At 35.2% G+C, this 19,832-nt stretch overlaps 1 pseudogene; it reads left to right on the forward strand.

Moving 5' to 3' along the window:
- Window positions 1-4,102: 4,102 nt before the first annotated feature.
- LOC120142822 lies at window positions 4,103-5,263 on the forward strand (annotated as a pseudogene).
- The last annotated feature ends 14,569 nt before the right edge of the window (window positions 5,264-19,832 follow it).

Below are 19,832 nucleotides of genomic sequence, written 5' to 3' on the forward strand. Positions count from 1 at the left end.
TCTGTAATAGTATTTAGGTTGTGTAATCTGGGCCTGTTTGTAATAATAATAATATTAATAATAAAGATATATAATAAATAATAATGTAATATAAATAATAATATAAATAAAACCGAGACAAAAATTTAGTGTCTACAGCTGCCCCTCTTTGCTCATTCTTGTGTTAACAAGAATATAGCAAAGACGAAAAGACAATAAATTTTTGTTCAATTGACTTCTCCTGATTAAGATGGTAATGTTGAACAAGTTTTCCTCTGGGATTAGTTCTTCTTATTATGAATTTTTCCACTGGGGATGACAATTCATCTCATTCTGCGATGTAGTGTAGCAAAAGTTTGAATAAATTATTCTCCTTCTTCAGATGAGTTCTTCTCATTATGAACACTTCTGGAAATGTTGATGCTGATCTATCTCCTTCCGTGATAGAGTCATACAAAAGGCTGAACAAATTATTCTCATTATGAACTTCTTCTCCTCTTCAGATGAGTTCTTCTTATTATGAACTCTACCTGGCAATACTGATCCATCGAATGATGAAATCGAGCAAAAAGTTGAATAATTCTTCTCATTATGAACTTCTTCTCTTCAGATGAGTTCTTCTTATTATGAACTCTACCTGGTAATGCTGATCCATCGAATGATGAATTCAAGCGAAAGGTTGAATAAGTTCTTCTCATTATGAACTTCTTCTTCTCTTCAGATGAGTTCTTCTTATTATGAACTCTACCTCGTAATGCTGATCCATCGAATGATGAATTCAAGCGAAAGGTTGAATAAGTTCTCTCATTATGAACTTCTTCTTCCTTCTTCAGATGAGTTCTTCTCATTATGAACTCTACCTGGTAATGTTGATCCATCGAATGTTGAATTCAAGCAAAAGGTTAAACAAGTTCTTCTCATTATGAACTTCTTCTTCCTTCTTCAGATGAGTTATTCTCATTATGAACTCTTCTGGAAATGCTTATGACCCGAAGGTTTTGAAAACATCAAAAAGCTCCCAAAGGCTTTTTGGAAACATCATGCACTGTAGGACTTACAGATGACCCTAAAGCTTTGAAAACATCAAAAAGCTCCCGAAGGCTTTTTGGAAACATCATGCACTGTAGGACTTACAGATGACCCTAAGGTTTTGAAAACATCAAAAAGCTCCCGAAGGCTTTTTGGAAACATCATGCACTGTAGGACTTACAGATGACCCTAAGGCTTTGAAAACATCAAAAAGCTCCCGAAGGCTTTTTGGAAACATCATGCACTGTAGGACTTACAGATGTGGGAAATAGTTTACTAAGTAAGAAACTATGAAAATCGTTTTCTTACTTTTCAACAATTTTATTTTTAGAAAAGATTGAATGAGAAACTATGTAAATCGTTTTCTCATTATGTTTCAAAATAACATGTTGATTGGGTAACATGACCCAATCTCAAGATAATGTTCATTCTTGTGGATTGCGTCCATCTATTCTTCATATGTTGGCGTGATTCTTGTATTCGAGGTTTTGAATTCTATCTTCTTCTTGTAAGGTATTGTTCATCATGAATCTTCTTTTTCATTTGAAGATCTACAAAACCTTGTGTTTGAATGCAATCATATGTATCAATGTAATGCATTGTCTATTGTGTAAATGATATTCTTATGAATGTGTGAATGTTGATGCAATCTTCATTTGACTTCAAAGTGGTGAACTAGGTCTTCCTTCACTTCATCATTTATTGCCAGGGTTAATTCTGGATATCAGTGTAGAAACTTATGCTATCAAGATTGCATTTCTGCAGAATCATTTAATCAACTTGTATCTTTGTGTCTTCTTTGCTTCATGAAAGTCTCAGAAGAAATGTTTCATTTGTGAAACTCTTGTCGTAGTCAGAACTATGACTTTGATGCCCCATTTTGTCTTTGGTAACATCGGTTTTCTTTGTCTGGACTTGTGTAGAAATCCAATAAAGCTTTCATCTTTGAAAAGAGAATCTATCATCTTTAAAAAGAGAATCTATCATATTTGAAAGAGAATCTATCATCTTTGAAGAGTGTAGATGTAGATATGCCTGACTCAACAGGGATTAATTAGGAGAGTAGAGTCTGTTCTAATTTAAATCTTGAAACACATCACAAGGAAGATTTATCCCAATTCCTTTCATGTCTCCACATATAATAAGATCTCGAATAAGGCAACTTGGACCATATCATGTCGAGATGCTTAACAACAACCTGTAGTTCAACCTTAGTTGGCACCACTAGTTTCTTGTTTAAAATTTCAGTTCTCCTTCTGTGGTAAGAAATCTTCATCGTATCTCATTTCTAATCTTGGGGTTGAAGAAGAAAGACTTCATCTTGTATCAATAAAGGAAAACCATATGATAACAACTTTGGTTCAACACCATAATCACTGGTTCATAAAACATTTGACAACACATTCTTCATCTCCTGTGGCTTCTGCTCGAATTGCTGGTCAATGAAGCTCTTTGCATGGTGTTCAAAGTTTTTGTATGATGTCACAAGACCACTTGAGAACAAAACTCAATGGGAATACAAGTGAAATACTGGTATGACCAAAAAGTTGGTCAAATTCACAAAATGTGTTGGTGTCGAATTGAATAGGAGACACTAATTGATCTTGATATCATTTCGGGCAAAGGCAAGTGTGATACTGATCACGTTTTCTTCAATAATGAGCATTGTAGAAAGTAGAAACACACTTCACCTATAGGATCCATGTACAGAAAGATATCCGTGGAATTCTTGATGCTGGGGATGAAACGTACATTATAAACCCAAAATAGATAAAAATTCAGTTCAGCCTGGCTGGTAATGATAACCCCAGTAATAGCAGGAATAACAGTAATGTAAGTGAGTCGAGTCTCCCTTTCCAATGTCATCAATTAAACAAAAACTATTGTGAAAAACAGCTTCGTAATCCCAACAGTATGATTGTAACTAACTGCCAGGAATCTCAAAGAAATATTTCCAATCATCACCGACACACAGAATAAAAAATTCAAAGCTGAGATCTTGAGGAACTGAACCCTGGATCGAGTAGTCTGCTTGGGGACCACTTTATCCATGATGTAGTTTAACAAAGCACACACTGTCATGTGACACATGGTTTAAGAAGATTGGGTATTTGAAACCATACTTGCTGAGTAGATATTTGTTCAACAACAAGATTCTAATGCAACTTCCTGATGAATGAAGCAATTATGTATAGTCAGCTCGACTGTCACTATTTTCTCATTTTCATTCTTCATATCTTTCTATCTCATTGGAAATATTTTCTCAAATCAATGATCTTTAACACATGATGATATGGGCCTTCAGCATATCCCAACATTGCTGATACGAACGTTCAAAAATGCATCAACAATCCTAATTCTGATTGAAATGGGCTTTCAGCATGCCCCGACATTTGCTTCTTGTTAATCTGAGCCTTCAAAATGCCCCACATGGATCTATCTGAAGGAACCTTTAAAATGCCCCAACATTTGCTGATACAGATGTTAAAAGTGTGCTCAACATTACTTCTTGTTAAGATGAGCCTCCAAGAATGCCCAAATATTCATATTGTTGTGAGCCTTCAAAATGCCCCAATATTCTATTTTCTAGTTTAAATAGGCCCTCAAGATGTCCCTCTAGATCTGTCTGAATTGGGCTTTCGAGATGCCTCAATTTTCTATTTATGGTTTACTCTCGACGTCCTGTTTGACTTGAATATCATGATCCCTACAAGGTTCAATTTTGACAATGCACTGTGGTGGATACTTGAGGCTTTATTCGGGCTCCAAATCTGTTTATCTTGAATACTCTCATTCTGGTGTCACTAAACAATATTGTTATCAAGTAATAAGAATTCTCTTCATGTTGTCACAAATTTAAGAAGTGTTCAATCATTCTGACAGAAACGTCTGAGATATGTGTCTTTTCTGAAGGAGTCTAGTCAGACAGAGCAGTATAAATCGCTTGGTAATCCATTACAGGCTGACACAGTGACTTATCAGCTTTTAGTGAAGACTATCTCTAAAATATACTTTTTTTGTGGGAGAAAAACCAATTTATGTGAAAGTAATCTGATGCAATAACAAGACTACATATACAGTGGTATAGGCTCTTGAAACATCCACACCCATGCAACATGTTAATTCTGATAACTACTCATCTGATTATGAAGCGATCTTTCAGGATGATTTCACAGATATTGATAGTTCTTCTGATATCGAGGAAATCCTGAATTCTGATTCTGATGAGGAGAATAAACTGTTATACTTGACAAAAATAGGGTACTCAGAAGCTGAGGCTTCAATAGCCATGAAGAGATGTGGTATGAATTCATCAATTGTAGAGTTAACAGATTTTATATGTGATGTTCAAATATCAAAGGCTGCTGACGCACTTCTTCTGATAGAAGATAGGAATCCATTATGCAATGATCCTAATTACAAGAAAAGGCTAAACTCGAGCTATGATTTTTGGGAAAGGAATAAGCAGAAGAAGCTTGAAAAGAAGCTTCTTAATAAAGACGATCATGCAGTTCATCTTTTAATTCCAATGATTGGTTCTGGGGTTCCTATCAAACCAGATCAGATAAATCAAAGAACACTCCCAGAAAATGCTATTGGGCCTCCTTATTTCTACTACGAGAACATGTCACTTGCTCCAGTTAGTGTTTGGACCGAAATGTCACGGTACTTATACGATGTAGAGCCAGAATTTGTAGATTCAAAGTATTTTCATGATGCTACACTAAAAAGGGGCTATGTTCATAATCTGCCAATTGAGAACAGATTTCCTCTTATTCTGCTTTCTCATTGCACCATACATGATGCTTTTCCATTGACAACAAACTGGTGACCTTCCTGGGATCCAAGAACAAAGTTGAACTGTTTACAAACATGTACATGAAGTTCCAAATTGACAGAAAGAATCTGTAAGGCTCTTGAAGCTTATGACGATGAGCCACCTTCGAGTGTCCAGAATTATGTTCTTGATGAATATTGAAAATGGAATTTGGTATGGGTTGGAAAGAATAAAATTGTTCCACTTGAACCTGATGAGGTGGAAATGCTTCTAGGTTTCCCTAAAAACCATACATGAGGAGCTGTTAGAGACATGTTCTCTAGTGATATCAAGGTCCTGTCTTTTTTTTCTGGGATCAGTGATGCAGAGGTCGCCTTCTACTGTCTTAGCATATCTTTGAAAACAGATGTGCAATAACTGAATGATGATCGGTTGGAGCAATTGATGAGTAGATTTGTCGAATTCGACCTTGTTGTCGGTGGCATCCAGCGTAACAACCTTGGAAGAAATAACATCATCAGATGAACTAGAAGATTTTTGTTGGTGCATTTTCTTGCAATGACTGCTACGACAACTGTCTCTTCTGATGCTCCAATATATCCCACTCTTTTCGAATCATGAAATGGTTTAGTTGACAGTAAAACTGGTCATCTTCAACTTTTGGAATCTTGTAACCAATGTTACCCTATATAAAAGGTCTATAAGGGTAGATTCTGTTCCAATGTCTTATTCTGTGCCATAAGTCCTCAAATTCAAATTCAGCAATCTTCTGAAGGACATAATGGATATCATCTTGACAAAGAAAATGATCGGCATAGAAAAAGTAACAATGATGTATCAAGACTTGAGCCAGCATCTCGGTATAACCAGAGTGTAGGTAGTGACTTGTTCATGGCTCTATGATGTAATCTTCTAGAGAACATGAATTGATGGTTGGGGAAAACAATCTGCCTTGTGATGTTTATCGTCCTCAGCATGAAATAAACGATAATCTTTCTTGATGAGCTGCTAATAATGTCATAGGAGAGTGTCACAAGTTCAATTCTTCAGACTTTCTGGCTTCTTGGACTACTTGCCTTCAAAAATGTGAAGTGCTTCATTATTCTGGCCTCGTTCATTCTTTTTCTACAACAGAGGTACAATAAACAACAATTTCTTCAAGGACCTTCCTCATTTGAGACTGTCCTGTTTGAAAATGTTTTTTCACCTTTCTTTATTGAAGAATGAAAGAATTTTGTAAAGTATTACCCCTTTCAGTTCACAATATAATCAATCATAAACAATGAATTTAATAAATATCAAATAAATCAACTACACTTTTAAATCATTCAAAAATCATAGTCCTATGGCAAGTGTCAAAATTATTGACTGATTTGAGGTGTAGGTTGATTTTGGTAAAGTAGGTTCTTTCAAGTTGGTTCAGTATGCCGCTTCGAGCTTCCACTAACTTGAAGAAATGGTTGTTATGGTCATCTTGTAGGGATACTTCTTGATTCCAGAATCTCAAGAACGTCTTTTAGGATGTGTGGTGCTTCATTTAAGAGCTTAAGATCATCTCTTATGTCGTTTGTTACACCATTCAATATTCGAGCTGTCTTTTTAGGTTTTCAACTCGAATCCTCCTTTGGTTTCAAGATGTTATTTAAAAATTTACATCTTGAACACCCTTTATCATTTTTCATATCATGCATTAAAGATTTTAAAAACTAATTTTTGCAAATAAGAATCAATCTTGAGAGGCGGAATGAAACCTAAAGATATTCTCTTTCACTTAGAAATCCATGTATGATTAGAATGGACTTTTCATGTACGTAATGTAGGCCATGGCTTATGGTTACGAAAGAAATGGATAAAAAGGCCCAAATAAGTGTTTAAAGGTAATCAAACAAGGATCAATTCATTCCGATGCCTTCACCTTGCCTTGCTTAACTTGGATATGCTTTGTTGGGGATTTTTCCATCATCTGGATCCCTCTAGACCGCCAAATTTTGGATTCATTTCCATTTTCTCATATCTTCAGCATTTCTTACTCTTTTTGTTTTTACTTGATCAACCTTGTAACTTGAGGCTCAATAAGTCACCCATCTTGATTCAATTTTCCTTTTTCTTTTTTTTTTCTTTTTTTCCTTTTTTTTACCTAATGAGTATAGGACTTCAATTGCTTCGAGCACCTCCTTTTCCTCTTGCATTTGGAAGAAACCTTTGTAAAAAGAGGTATCTCCAGGGGATGAATATTCAAGATTAACTTTATTTACATGAAAACAATGTAATTAATGCATGATATATTTATTTCAATCAATCACCTCTTCCTTGAGTATGTCCCAATCACTTGAAATCATCTTCGATAAGTTGGTCCATGATGCCTCATCTCATCTCTTCTTGCAGGAAAATTCATGGATAACTGAAAGTTTGGTTCTTTTGAGGTTTTTTTTTATGATGGCAATGTATTTGGAAGGTCAAATGTGTGACTTTTGAGGTCATATATATGGTGGAAGGGGTAATATCATAAACCAGCCAACTCTATCCGAGAAGGTAAACATCTAGAGTTGGTGTCTCAAAAATAGGTAGAGACATTTCTTCAGAGTCTCAGATAATACGGTCAAAATTTGGTTTTAGTAAGGATCAAGTAATTGGCATTGGATGGAAGGTATAATTTTATCACTTTCCAAAGATATATAATTCTTGAAAAATTAAAAGAATATTTAATCTACTTGATACTCAATAATCTCAAGATTAAAAATTGATTCCTTGCTCATAACCATAAAAGCAACACACATTTATTTATTGCACAAAAGCGGAGAAAAGAAACAAAAAACAAGTTCAAACAAGATGCTGAAAATAGAAAGTACTACAGTGGTAGATAACACTTCCACTTGTTTATGCATCATTACTCCTCTAATGTTGGGTGTGTACTTGGCCCAGGATTTTTAACCTTATTTGCCCCCATTTCTTGATCATTTCTTGTGTCAAGACTCCCTTGTCGACGAGTGTCTCTATTTCCTTTAACAGTGACCAATAATTCCCTGTTGAATGTCCAGATACCCCCAAGTGAAAATTACAGAAGCTATTTTGATCATAGCAATGGGCATAAGGCTTTGGTGACACCTTCACCAATCTTGGTGTAATATATTAACCTTTAACCAAATGAGGGTATAGGTCTGAGATAGATTCTTGAAAAGCCTTCAGAGTTTTTCTCGCTCGTGAGGCTATCACCTTCTTTTATCGTTCTGAACGACTGAATGCTCTCATGTTATCGAGGGGGTTATGGGTGCTCATTTCAGCTATAATTGGGGTAGTGTTCACCAGACTCCTTAGATTGCCCCTTGAGACCAAAATCTTGAATCTGTCTTGAATTACCATGCTCTCTAATAGGTGATACATGCATCACAAGGCTCACATCAAAGGAAGAAGTAATAACTCTTCCAAATGATCCACTCGTCCAAGCTTTGGAAAAGAAGATCAGAACAGTAGCAGACTTGAGATGACTTTTTGAATGGGATCCTGATCTTATTTGGTCAACATATCTTCTGGATATACAACCTTCTGTCTCTTATCTTTCCAACAGTTCTTGAATCGTATCAATCTGATATCGGGAACTCAAGATATGACCATTTTACTGAAGACGGTGCATGCAGAAAATCCTATACGGGATTAATACGGGATTTTGTAAATATTACGAATTTTCAATATTTTTATTGATTATTTGTAATATAACTTAATATATGACGATGCATTATCTTTTAGGATTAGATTTATTATTTTATTAGGAATTAAGGTTGGGTTAAAATATTATCTTTAGTTATTATTATTTTATTAGGAATTAGAGTTAAGACATGTTTAGTTTATTATTATTTTATTCATTAGTTATTTAGGACCTTTAGAACTCAGTCCCTATATAAAGGAGGCTTCATTCTACTTTGTAAATCAAGATTTCTTTGATTAATAATACAACGAGAGTTCCTTTTTGCAAGTGTTGATTACCTTGTGCCTTCGAAGCTTCTTCTCCTGGAGTTCTTTCAAGTTCTTGTGAGGGAGATTAATCTTCACACTCCAATTTGCCTTTTCATCGCGACTAGGAGGGTTGGTTAGAGCCATTTATCGTGTTTGCCTTTTTATTGCGACTAGGAGGGCTCGATAGGACACTTATCCATCTATTTTTCCACAAATCCATCCGCACCATCAATCATCTTTACCGTTCACCTTCATAAGGGAGATCTTTTGATTTCTTTATTATCTTATTTCATCTTTCATTTATTTATCTTTTTTTTATTTTATTCTAATCGTGTTGTCTTGATTCCAGCACATAAAAAAAACCCTAAACAATCCTAGCGACTGCCGCCACCTTCCCATATTCATCACCTTTGTTCTTCATCGAGTCTAGAGCTTTCTAGGTTTGATTCTTCAATAAGAGAAACGTTCATCAATCCGCCACCGCTTCCCTATCAATTGGTATCAGATTTGGGCCGATTCTTGGAAAGAAACAAGCAATCTTGCTTGTTCTTGCACACAAAACCGTCAAGGTACCCCAACGGAGCTAGTTCACAAAAGATTCAGCATTTCAGGTTCTTTTTATTTAATTTATATTTAAATCCTTCTTGTTAGTTTGCTATTTGTTTTTCAAAAAAAAAATGCAAAAAAAAATTGCAAAAAAAATGCAAAAAAAAAGCCAAAATTTCAAAAAGTTGCAATGAAGGTATTTAGGGCTGATTTTATCCATATAACATATTCATTCTAAGATTAATCCCTAGCTCAAATTTCACCCCAATCGGAGTTCATTGAGCCTTCAAATACATCATTCAAGTTTCATCGGCAGATTCAGTTTAGAATCTTGTCGAATTTCTTGAAAATTTTACAGGAGGAATTTCGTGGTGAAAATTTCCATATTGAAACTTCATATATTGAAGATCATTAAAACAAAATATCAGAAGTTTTGGAAATCAACAACACCTTCGAACAAAGCGATCAAGAAAAATAGATTGTTTGCGGACTCACCGTTCAACAGAGTCTACTGGTTACTACTGAAGGTAATTGGTTATGAAATTTTACAGGTGGTTTCTTGACGCATCAAAAAACATTCAAGAATTTTTCCAGAATTTTTTGACACCGGTAATCTCCTCAAAAACGTTGCTCAAATTGATCCAGCGTTTTCAGGTTTCTGGGTTGGTTTTTTTTTTTTTTCTTTGACCCTTAGTGCTTTAGATTCTTTTGTTTTTCCTTGTTATTGTTCTTTTGCATTATCTAACACATTATCTTCATTGTTTTAGTAGGACTAAAGAGTTTGCATACTTCTTCCTTCTTTGCATTCTCGTTCTCTTGGAGTCTAACCATTGTTTGGCCTCTTAGAACTTTTAGGTTTTTCTTATCGCCTTTGCTAGTAATCAAACTCCGATATGAACTGTGAAAGACTATTTGGTAAAGTGAGTTTTAAAGAGTACAAGATTGGCTTACTTGCCTCTCGTTGTGTTACTTTCTTGGAGTTACTTGTGAGGTTTCTTGCTTTGTTGAATTTTCTTTATTTTATTTTATTTTACTTTTAAATTTTTTTCGAGTGTTATGATTTCAGGATGGGCGACAATAACAACAATACACTTACGGCTATCTTAGCCGCACTTGCACGACTCACGACTCAAGCTGAAAGATTTGATGAACTTACTAATACCGTGAGAGAACGACAAGAACCATAACTGGATCTACCAAACCATAATCCAAGACCAAACAATATTGAACTTTTGGTACCCAGGCGAGAACAACCACGTTTCCAAGAACCCGAACTCTTTGCAAAACCAAAGTTTATGATCCATTCTTTCAAAGGAGACAATGATCCGGAAAGGTACATCGATTGGGAAGAAAAATTTGATCTCATCTTCGCATACCATGACTACCCCCAAGCTAAACAAGTTCCCCTCATCACCATGCAATTCGAAGGATATGCTCGAACTTGGTGGATGCAAACAAGAAAAAAGATCCAGAACTTCCAAATTCCAACAATCACTTCTTGGACCGACATCAAACAAACCATGAGGAAGAGATTTATACCGACACATTATACACGAGAAGTTAAACTATGACTACACCGACTTCGACAAGGTAGAAGTTCAGTTGAAGACTACTACAAGAAGCTGCAGTCCTTACTCAATAGGGCTAACATAACCGAAAAAGAAGAGGTCACCGTGTCAAGATTCGTCGTCGGCTTGAACTCAAACATCATTGATCTTCTTGACCTCCATGGGTATGAAAACCTTGAAGATACACTAAAGAAAGCAATGACAATCGAAGCACAAATCCAGAGGAGATTTCGAGAACATTACCAAGGTACTTCTTCCTCTTACCAAGGTAATCATTCAAATCCTTCCTCATCTTCTGCTCCATCTTCTCTGAAAAAGCCAAGAGATGACAAACCTGACAAAGAGAAAGAACGACCAGCAAAGAATGACACACTTCCAGCCCTAAAGATCAAATAATAATTTGTGAGGAGGTAGGGAAAGAAAAAAAAAGAAAAAGTTTAGAAAGAGGCAAAAGCAAAAGAGGTCACTAGTTATAAAAGCCAAAAGAATAAAGACCCATGGGAGGTGAGTGAACCTAAATGTGAGAAGAAAAGAGTGACTCAAAATCTATGTGTGAGCACAAAAGAATCGAGAGAGAACCTTCTTTACAAACAACCTTGCATCCTTGTTCTCTTTAGGGAACCAATTGTTTCGATTTCTAACATTAACAAGGATTTGCCTAGTGTGTTTTCATCTCTTTTACAGGATTTTTGAGAAGTGTTAGGTGATCTACCTAATGAACTACCACTGAAAAGAGGAAAACAATGCCAAACCAATCTAATTCAAGGTTTTATCATACCTCGTCAAACATACAATCTCAAAGAAACCAAAGAGTTGGATTTGTTACAAAAAGGCTACATCCAGGAAAGCCTTAGTCGTGATGCCATCTTAATGAGGAAACATGATTTGAACAACTCTACAGGCTTTATAGTTCGTGCACAGGAAATCCATGTAAATGATGAAATAGTAAAAGCAACACGAGACTGGCCCACACCATCTTCCATAGCCAAGAGTTGTCAAATAATATTAGGTGACCCTCCTGACGGGTTACCACCTGAAAGCCCTAATCACTATGCCATATCAATGAAGAGTCATGATTTACGGGAGTCCAAAGATTCGAGGACGAATCCTTTTGAGGAGGGAAATGATACATGCACCAGAGTCCATAATACATGCTTCTTTGTAAAAATGTTTCTACTCGAACCTATTAGAAGAACAAAGTCTCGAAGATTCAAAGCATATCTATTCGGTAAGTATAATGTGAATGAATCATTAAATGATTCTAATGTTGCTCCCTTTAATGTTTTAGATTCGTGGTCAAATCTTTTTGATGAAAGGGAGGATGATACATGCATCACAAGGCTCACATCAAAGGAAGAAATAATAACTCTTCCAAATGATCCACTCGTCCAAGCATTGGAAAAGAAGATCAGAACAAAAGCAGACTTACTACGACTTTTTGAATGGTATCCTGATATTATTTAGTCAAGATGTCTTCTGGAGATACGACCGTCTGTCTCTTATCTTTCCAACGGTTCTTGAATTGCATCAATCCTATATCGGGAACTAAAGATATGGCTATTTTACTGAAGACGGTGGATGCAGAAAATCCTATACGGGATTAATACGGGATTTTGTAAATATTACGAATTTTCAATATTTTTATTGATTATTTGTAATATAACTTAATATAGGATGATGCATTATCTTTTAGGATTAGATTTATTATTTTATTAGGAATTAAGGTTGGGTTAAAAGTATTATCTTTAGTTATTATTATTTTATTAGGAATTAGAGTTAAGATATGTTTAGTTTATTATTATTTTATTCATTAGTTATTTAGGACCTTTAGAACTCAGCCCCTATATAATGGAGGCTTCATTAAAATTTGTAATGCAAGATTTCTTTGATTAATAATACAACGAGAGTTCGTTTTTGCAAGTGCTGATTGCCTTGTGCCTTCGAAGCTTCTTCTCCTGGAGTTCTTTCAAGTTCTTGTGAGGGAGATTAATCTTCAAACTCCAATTTGCCTTTTCATCGCGACTAGGAGGGTTGGTTAGAGCCATTTATCGAGTTTGCCTTTTCATTGCGACTAGGAGGGTTCGATAGGACACTTATCCATCTATTTTTCCACAAATCCATCTGCACCATCAATCATCTTTACCGTCCACCTTCGTAAGGGAGATCTTTTGATTTATTTATTATCTTATCTTATTTTATTTTCAATTTCTTTATCTTTTGTTTATTTTGTTCTAATCTTATTGCCTTAAAGAAACCCTAAAGAATCCTAGTTACTGCTGCCACCTTCCCCTATTCATCCCCTTTGTTCTTAATCGAGTCTAGAGCTTTCTAGGTTTGATTCTTCAACAAGAGCAACGTTCATTAACCCGCCACCGCTTCCCTATCAATTGGTATCAGATTTGGGTCGATTCTTGGAAAGAAGCAAGCAAACTTGCTTGTTCTTGCACACAAAACCGTTAAGGTACCCCAACGGATCTAGTCCAGAAAGATTCATCGTTTCAGGTTCTTTTTTATTTAATTTAAATTTAGATTCAAATCCTTCTTGTTAGTTTGCTATTTTTTTTCAAAAAAAAAAAAGGTAAAAAAAAACCAAAATTTCAAAAAAAAAATGCAAACAAAGGTATTTAGGGTTGATTTTCTCCAGATATCATATTCGTCTTAATTTTAATCTCCAGCCCAAAATTCACTTCGATCAGAGTTCATTAGATCCTTCAAATACATCATTCAAGTTTTATCGACAGATTCGGTCTAGAATATTGTCAAATTTCTTGAAAATTCAACAGAAGGAATTTTGTGGTGAAAATTTCCATATTAAAACTCCATATATTGGAGATCATTCACACAAAAAATCAGAATTTTAGGAGATCAAGAATAACTTCGAACAAAGCGATCAAGAAAAATAGATTGTTTGAGGACTCACCGTTCAACAGAGTCTACTGGATACTACTGAAGATATTTGGTTCTGAAATTTTACAGGTGGTTTCTTGACGCATCGAAAGACATTCAAGAAATTTTCCAGAATATTTGGATACCGGTAACACCCTCAAAAACGTTGATCAAGTTGATCCAGCATTTTCTAGGTTTTCTGGTTTGGTTCTTTTTTCTTTGACTCTTAGTACTTTAGGTTCTTTTATTTTTTCCCTGTTATTGTTCTTTTGCATTATCTAACACATTATCTTCCTTGTGTTAGTAGGACTAACACATTATCAAACTCCGATACAAACTATGAAAGACTACTTGGTAAAGTGAGTTTTAAAGAGTACAAGATTGGCTTACTTGCCTCTCGTTGTGTTACTTTCTTGGAGTGACTTGTGAGGTTTCTTGCTTTGTTGAATTTTCTTTCTTTTATTTTTATTTTACTTTAAAATTTTCTTTTGAGTGTTATGATTTCTTATGGCTATCTTAGCCACACTTGCCCGACTCACGACTCAATTTGAAAGATTTGATGAAATCGTAAGAGAACGACAAGAACCATAACTGTATCTACCAAACCAGAATCCAAGACTAAACAATGCTGAACTTTTGGTACCTGGGCGAGAACAACCACATTTCCAAGCACCCAAACTCTTTACAAAACCAAAGTTCACGATCCCGTCTTTCAAAGGAGACAACGATCCAGACATGTACATCGAATGGGAAGGAAAATTTGATCTCATGTTCGCATACCATGACTGCCCCCAAGCTAAACAAGTTCACCTCATCACCATACAATTTGAAGGATATGCTCGAACTTGGTGGATGCAAACAAGGAAAAAAATCCAGAACTTCCAAATTCCAACTATCACTTCTTGGACCGACCTCAAACAAGCCATGAGGAACCGATTCCTACCGACACATTATACACGAGAAGTTAAACAACGACTACACCGACTTCGACAAGGTAGAAGTTCAGTTGAAGATTACTACAAGGAGATGCATTCCTTACTCAATAGGGCTAACATAACCGGAAAAAAAGAAGTCACTGTGTCAAGATTCGTCGTCGGCTTAAACTCAAACATCACTGATCTTCTTGATCTACAAGGGTACGAAAACCTTGAAGAAACACTAAAGAAAGCAATGACAATCGAAGAACAAATCCAAAGGAGATCTCGAATCAGTGAACAGTGCCAAGGTACTTCATCCTGTTACCAAGGTAATCCTTCAAATCCTTCCTCATCTTCTACTCCATCTTCTCTGAAAAAGCCAAGAGATGACAAACCTAACAAGGAGAAAGAACGACCAGGAAAGAATGACACACTTCCAGTCCCTAAAGATCAAATAATAATTTTGTGAGGAGGTAGGGAAAGTAAAAAAAGAAAAAGTTGAGAAAGAGGCAAAAGCAAAAGAGGTCACTAGTTATAAAAGCCAAAAGAATAATGACCCATGGGAGGTGAGTGAACCTAAATGTGAGAAGAAAAGAGTGACTCAAAATCTATGTATGAGCACAAAAGAATCGATAGAGAAACTTCTTTACAAACAACCTTGCATCCTTGTTCGCTTTAGGGAATCAATTGTTTCGATTTCTAACATTAACAAGGATTTGCCTAGTGTGTTTTCATCTCTTTTACAGGATTTTCGAGAAGTGTTAGGTGATCTACCTAACGAACTACCACTGAAAAGAGGAAAACAATGCCAAACCAATCTAATTCAAGGTTCTATCATACCTCTTCAAACATACAATCTCAAAGAAACCAAAGAGTTGGATTTGTTACAAAAAGGCTACATCCAGGAAAGCCTTAGTCGTGATGCCATCTTAATGAAGAAACATGATTTGAACAACTCTACAGGCTTTTTAGTTCGTGCACAGGAAATCCATGTAATGATCAAATAGTAAAAGCAACACGAGACTGGCCCACACCATCTTCCATAGCCAAGAGTTGTCGAATAATATTAGGTGACCCTCCTGACGGGTTACCACCTGAAAGCCCTAATCACTATGCCATATCAATGAAGAGTCACGATTTACGGGAGTCCAAAGATTCAAGGACGAATCCTTTTGAGGAGTGGGGGAATGATACATGCACCAGAGTCAATAATACATGCTTCTTTGGAAAAATGTTTCTACTCGAACCTATTAGAAGAACAAAGTCTCGAAGATTCAAAGCATATCTATTCGGTAAGTATAATGTGAATGAATCATTAAACGATTCTAATGTTTCTCCCTTTAATGTTTTAGATTCATGTTCGAATCTTTTTGAAGAAATGGGAGCATGATACATGCATCACAAGGCTCACATCAAAGGAAGAAATAATAACTCTTCCAAATGATCCACTCGTCCAAGCATTGGAAAAGAAGATCAGAACAGAAGAAGACTTACTACGACTTTTTGAATGGGATCCTGATATTATTTAGTTAAGATGTCCTGGAGATACGACCGTCTGTCTCTTATCTTTCTAACGGTTCTTGAATCGCATCAATCCGATATCGGGAACTCAAGATATGGTTATTTTACTGAAGACGGTGCATGCAGAAAATCCTATACGGGATTAATACGGGATTTTGTAAATATTACGAATTTTCAATATTTTTATTGATTATTTGTAATATAACTTAATATAGGATGATGCATTATCTTTTAGGATTAGATTTATTATTTTATTAGGAATTAGAGTTAAGATATGTTTAGTTTATTATTATTTTATTCATTAGTTATTTAGGACCTTTAGAACTCAACCCCTGTATAAAGGAGGCTTCATTACACTTTGTAATGCAAGATTTCTTTGATTAATAATACAACGAGAGTTCATTTTTGCAAGTGCTGATTGCCTTGTGCATTCGAAGCTTCTTCTCCTGGAGTTCTTTCAAGTTCTTGTGAGGGAGATTAATCTTCACACTCCAATTTGCCTTTTCATCGTGAATAGGAGGGTTGGTTAGAGCCATTTATCGAGTTTGCCTTTTCATTGCGACTAGGAGGGTTCGATAGGACACTTATCCATCTATTTTTCCACAAATCCATATGCACCATCAATCATCTTTACCGTCCACCTTCGTAAGGGAGATCTTTTGATTTATTTATTATCTTATCTTATTTTATTTTCAATTTCTTTATCTTTTGTTTATTTTGTTCTAATCTTATTGCCTTGAAGAAACCCTAAAGAATTCTAGTTACTGCTGCCACCTTCCCCTATTCATCCCCTTTGTTCTTAATCGAGTCTAGAGCTTTCTAGGTTTGATTCTTCAACAAGAGCAATGTTCATTAACCCGCCACTGCTTCCCTATCAAAAGGTACTCGAGCTGCCCTTGTTGATGCCCCCCGGGCTGCCAACCCTCAATCCTAGTCCACTATAGACTTTAAACGGATCGATTTCAATTCGAGGGGACACATTTCTCTATGCCTGACACGGAGAATAAATTCTCACGAAGACATAGAGCATATAAACCCCGAAAGCTACTTGCTAGGTCTGACACAGAGAATAAATTCTCACGAAGACGTAGCTTTCACTCCCACTTAAAAAGGGACAAGCTTGATTAGAAAGCTTATGTTATGCAATGCAAGTGTTGTGTGTGAGGAGAAATGTTCAAACCTCTGACAAAAAAATAAATAAAATTTAATACTTGAAATTAAAATAATATACATATAACTATTATGAAAATAATAAGTATATATAAAAATTTTGAAAAGAAAGAATTATAAATTAAATATATGAATTTTTTTCTAATTAATAGAGACAATTTATAATTAATTTCAAAGCATGACCAGTCCCCAGCGGAGTCGCCAAGCTGTCGTAACTGGTTTTCGCCCGGGCACGAATTTTTTACTCGACGGGAAAAGTGATGTGAATAAATGATTTTTAAAATATTTTGGGAGTCGCCATCGGCCTTTTGGGTCAGGTAGGTCGAATACCTAAAAATTATCTTTTAAAAGAGTTTTTAAGAAAACATCAGTTAAAAGATAAGCTGATCTGCTTTTTAACCAAAGATTCGTTCTTTTTAATAATAAAAAGGGATTCGTGGTCGATTACGTTTGGGGAAGGATTAGCACCCCCACAACGCCCAAAATTTGTACTTATTAATTATAAATTGTCTCTATTTTAGAAATTGAAAAATTTGAAGATATATTTAATTTATAATACTGTTATTTCAAATTTAAAAATATATTAATATATATATATTTTATAAATAAGATATTTATTTACTTAGAAATATCAGAAAATGGCTTCTAGGTGCTTTAAGACAGCTCTTTCCTTCGATATTAAAAAATAAATAAATAGTTATAAAACATTTATCTAAAAATAATAATTTAAAATATTTGTTTATTTAAAAATACCAGAAAACGACATACAGTTGCTTTAAGACTGCCCCTTCTTAATATTGAAAAATAAATAAACATTTTTCTTAAAAGTGATTTATAAAATTTAAATTCATAAATAGGATTTTAATAGAAAACAAATAATATAAATAAATAAATATTATTTATTATATATTTATGACTAAATAATAATAACATAATAATTAAAGTAATAATTTAAACTTATTGAAATCAAAAAGATAATAAAAAAATAAATTGCAAATAAATAGTGACTAAAATAAATAAAATTAAAAATAACAGAAACAAAATGCAAAATATCAAAATTTAGGGACATAATTTGAATCATAAAAATATAGCTACTAGTAATGTAATTAGCCCTTATTTATTAATAGGTGATTAAAATAAATATTAACTAAATTATGAGGGACTAATCATAATATTTAACCTAAATATATATAACTACGGTGCAGTGACTAAAATATAATAAAGTATAATTGAAAGTCGAAACTAAAAGGCACATAAACTGATTTCAATGACTAAAATGATTAGATTACAAATTGTACTGACAGCGGAAAGGGTGTACCCTTTACCAAATTACACACAGACCCCTCCCCCAAAACGATGTCGTTCTACAAATTCCCTCACCGGAGGGATAAGGCCACCGGACGGCCACCATGCTCCGGCTCCGATTCCCGCCACCGTCCACCATTCACGGTGGCCAGAGTTTGGAAAAATAGCCTAGATCGATCCTTTGTTTCCCCTAAACCCAAATCTAGTTTATTTTTCTCCTAAAACTCTTTCAATAGACGTAGATCTAAACAAAAATCGAAGGTTTACCTCGGTTTACAAAAGTTTCCGGTGACGTTTGGTATCTCGGGGGTAAGTTCTTCTCTTCTCTGTTTTTATTTTCGATTGTTGATGTTCGTTGTGTTTTCGTTGCTTCTCTGTTCTCTGTATCTCTGTTACCTTCCTCTCCCTCCTCTTTGTTTTCAGGTGAGCCAAGGCTTTATAGCTTTGATGAGGCTCTCATTGGACCAGTCCCAAAGGGATTTCTCGGTGAGTCACCGAACTATGTGGTGACTCACCCCTAGAGCAGCAACGTGGGTGGCCATCTGGGTCTTATGGAGCCTTCGACGAGGGTAGCAGCATGGAGTCATGGCATATGGCAGTAGAGGTGTAGACGTGGGGCGGCTGGAATGCTCTTGAAGGCGGCGACGGCCGCGTAACCCTAGGGTGATGATACCCTAGGGTTTGTTGCTGGGATCATCTGGACCGTTGGATCTAAGTTAGATCCAACGGCTGACAAATGGAGGCGACTGGAAGCTTAGATGGAAACCCTAGTTGGGTTTTAGGGTTTCTGATGGGTTTGGGCCATCTGTTCGGGCCAGTTACTGTTGGGTCTGTAATAGTAATTGGGTTGTGTAATCTGGGCTTGTTTGTAATAATAATAATATTAATAATAAAAATATATAATAAATAATAATATAATAATAATAATAATATAAATAAAACCGGGACAAAAATTTAGTGTCTACAAAAGGATAGGAAATTTGCAAAATGATTTATAGTGGTTCGACTTTTCAACTAAGTTTAGATCGACTACATTAGCTCCACACTAAGGATTCTCTAACAAATTTTCTAATTTGTTCTTTCTTTTTCTATGCTCAAGAAAAACATTTTACAACTCCCTAGTTTTCAATGGTTAAAATAGAACCACAACCCCTTTTACAAAAAGATAAAAAAATGTAAACA

This window comes from Hibiscus syriacus, unplaced genomic scaffold (assembly GCF_006381635.1).
Source record: "Hibiscus syriacus cultivar Baekdansim isolate YM2019G1 unplaced genomic scaffold, ASM638163v2 tig00110831_pilon, whole genome shotgun sequence".
NCBI classification, from domain to species: Eukaryota; Viridiplantae; Streptophyta; class Magnoliopsida; order Malvales; family Malvaceae; genus Hibiscus; species Hibiscus syriacus.